At 43.0% G+C, this 2,500-nt stretch overlaps 2 protein-coding genes across 2 annotated transcripts in view; one reads left to right on the top strand and one right to left on the bottom strand.

Moving 5' to 3' along the window:
- The window catches only part of LOC125031263 (neurobeachin-like), a 1,410,248-nt gene that overhangs the window by 791,228 nt on the left and 616,520 nt on the right, over window positions 1-2,500 (bottom strand).
- Window positions 1-2,500, top strand: part of LOC125032295 (repetitive proline-rich cell wall protein 1-like) — a 9,002-nt gene that overhangs the window by 4,162 nt on the left and 2,340 nt on the right. The window lies entirely within an intron of this gene.

Genomic DNA, 2,500 nt, shown 5'->3' with positions numbered 1-2,500 from the left:
TCTCCTCCTCCCTCTCCACCTCCTCCTCCCTCTCCACCTCCTCCTCCCTCTCCACCTCATTCTCCCTCTCCACCTCATTCTCCCTCTCCACCCCATCCTCCCTCTCCACCTCATCTCGCTCTCCTCCTCCTCCCTCTCCACCTCATCTCCCTCTCCACCTCATCCTCCCTCTTCACCTCATCCTCCCTCTTCACCTCATCCTCCCTCTCCACCTCATCCTCCCTCTTCTCCTACTCCTTATCTGCCTCTACTACTCCAATACCTCCTTTTCCCTCTCCTCTTCCTCCAACACCACCTCTCCCTTCTCCTTCTACTACTCCCCAACTACTCCTATCCCTTCAGTACTACTCCACCAGTTCCACCAACACCACCACTTCCTCCCCCTTTTTCTACTTATCCCACTCGTTCTCCTTCCTCCTCCTCCTCCCATCCACTCAGCATGAGGATAATCTTCGTACCCACGAACGTGTCATAGTGTCGCCTTTCCTCAACACTCTCGTCAGTTCGCTCCACCGAATCCCCTCCTCCCTCAAATACAAAACATTCCATAAAAGGCGTGGCAAGAGCTTCCCTCTCCCCCCTCTCCCCTTCCCCTCCTAACTTCATCTCTGCTCTTACCTGCTGTTCCTCAGTAACCATCCGCTTTAACCTGATTCGCCGAAGAGTATTTCCGTCCTTTTTACGGCGGGGGAAACTCGATAGATCTGTATTTTTTTCTTCAATACCGCAAGTCTTCTACTGCATCCGCCACCGCCACCCCACCGCCGCCGCCGAGTCCGCCACCGCTCAGGGACCAGGTTCTGTTTTCCCAATACTCTAAGAAAATAAGATTGAAAAGGAAGCCCAACTCAATTTTCTGCTCTACACCACCACAGGGCGCGGACTGCGGTCGTTCTGATTTCTTTGGCCGAAAACTCAAGTCGAGATACAATATTTTCCGATGCACTTTCCCGTCCATATGTAATTTCTACGCGATAGCTTCTAGGAACTTAACTTTTTCTCTACTTATTTTTATTGTTGTGTTTCTGTACCCGGCACACTTGTTCTGAGTACTGTGGAAGACTACGTAAGATTTTTGCGCGGCCCGTGTAAGTTTATGTGACGGCGCTGCAATAACATATACAAGGGCTAGATAAGAAGGCTCTTACAGCGTAATATTACGAGGCAAGAGAGATATAGCGAGGGGAAATACTGCACCAGAGAGAGAAAAGAGATAGAAAGAGAGAGTGGCGAAGTAATGCTCATGAGGAGGTCCCGGGGCAGCTGGAAATAGCCGCAGCGCGCGCCAGCTGACGGGAAATCTGCACAGAGACTTTTAACAACCAATTACTCCGACCGAAGACATCGTTCAATGCAGCTAACGTTATATAACCGACTTTTTCATCCTCCCGGAGAAAATTTCTAATTCAATCTCCTCTTGTCAGCAAACCGAGAATCTTATAAACTACGCGCACACACACAAGCGCGCACGCACACACACACACACACGCACACGCACGCACACACACACACACACACACACACACACACACACACACACACACACACACACACACACACACACACACAAGCACGCACGCACGCATACACGCATATACGCACGCATGCACACATATACGTATGTACGTATACATATATATATATATATATGTATATATACATATATATATTTATATATACATACATATATGTGTATATGTATATATGTATATATGTATATATGTATGTATGTATGTATGTATGTATGTATGTATGTATGTATGTATGTATGTATGTATGTATGTATGTATGTATGTATGTATGTGTATGTATGTGTATGTGTATGTGTATGTGTATGTGTATGTGTATGTGTATGTGTATGTGTATGTATATGTATATGTATATGTGTATGTGTATGTGTATGTATGTATGTATGTGTATATATATATATATATATATATATATATATATTTATATATACACTTATACATCAATATATATGTGAATGTATATAAACAGATAAGCATATATGTGTGTATAGATAGATATATAAGTATATATGTGTATATGTGTATGTGTGTATATATACATATATATATATATATATATATATATATATATATATATATATCCGGCAATCTGTCTATCTATGTCCGGCCACCGAGGCAGTCCCAATCATGAACTTCCTTATCATATCCCGTTCCCATAAACAATCTCCTGCACCCGTAACTGTCCTCAAATTACAGTGTGTTGAAAGCAGTTTGAGAAAGGATGACTGACAGCTCTTAATGAACTTCCAGTAATCACGGTTTGGTTAATTACATGCCGACGAGGTAAGCGGTTTCTTAACAACCGCCAAATTTCTTGTCTCCAGTAATTCTGCATCTTAAATTGCAGATTACTTCGCAACGGTTTCAGAATCTATGAAAATGAATATGGAAAATACTTTTCTCTTAGGATACATATTGACTTGTGTGTCAACAATGGCAATCCATATACAGGATGTCTGGGAAAACCTCCG

Source organism: Penaeus chinensis, chromosome 2, assembly GCF_019202785.1.
Source record: "Penaeus chinensis breed Huanghai No. 1 chromosome 2, ASM1920278v2, whole genome shotgun sequence".
In the NCBI taxonomy this organism is placed as follows: Eukaryota; Metazoa; Arthropoda; class Malacostraca; order Decapoda; family Penaeidae; genus Penaeus; species Penaeus chinensis.
This window is presented reverse-complemented; position numbering and strand designations above follow the sequence as displayed.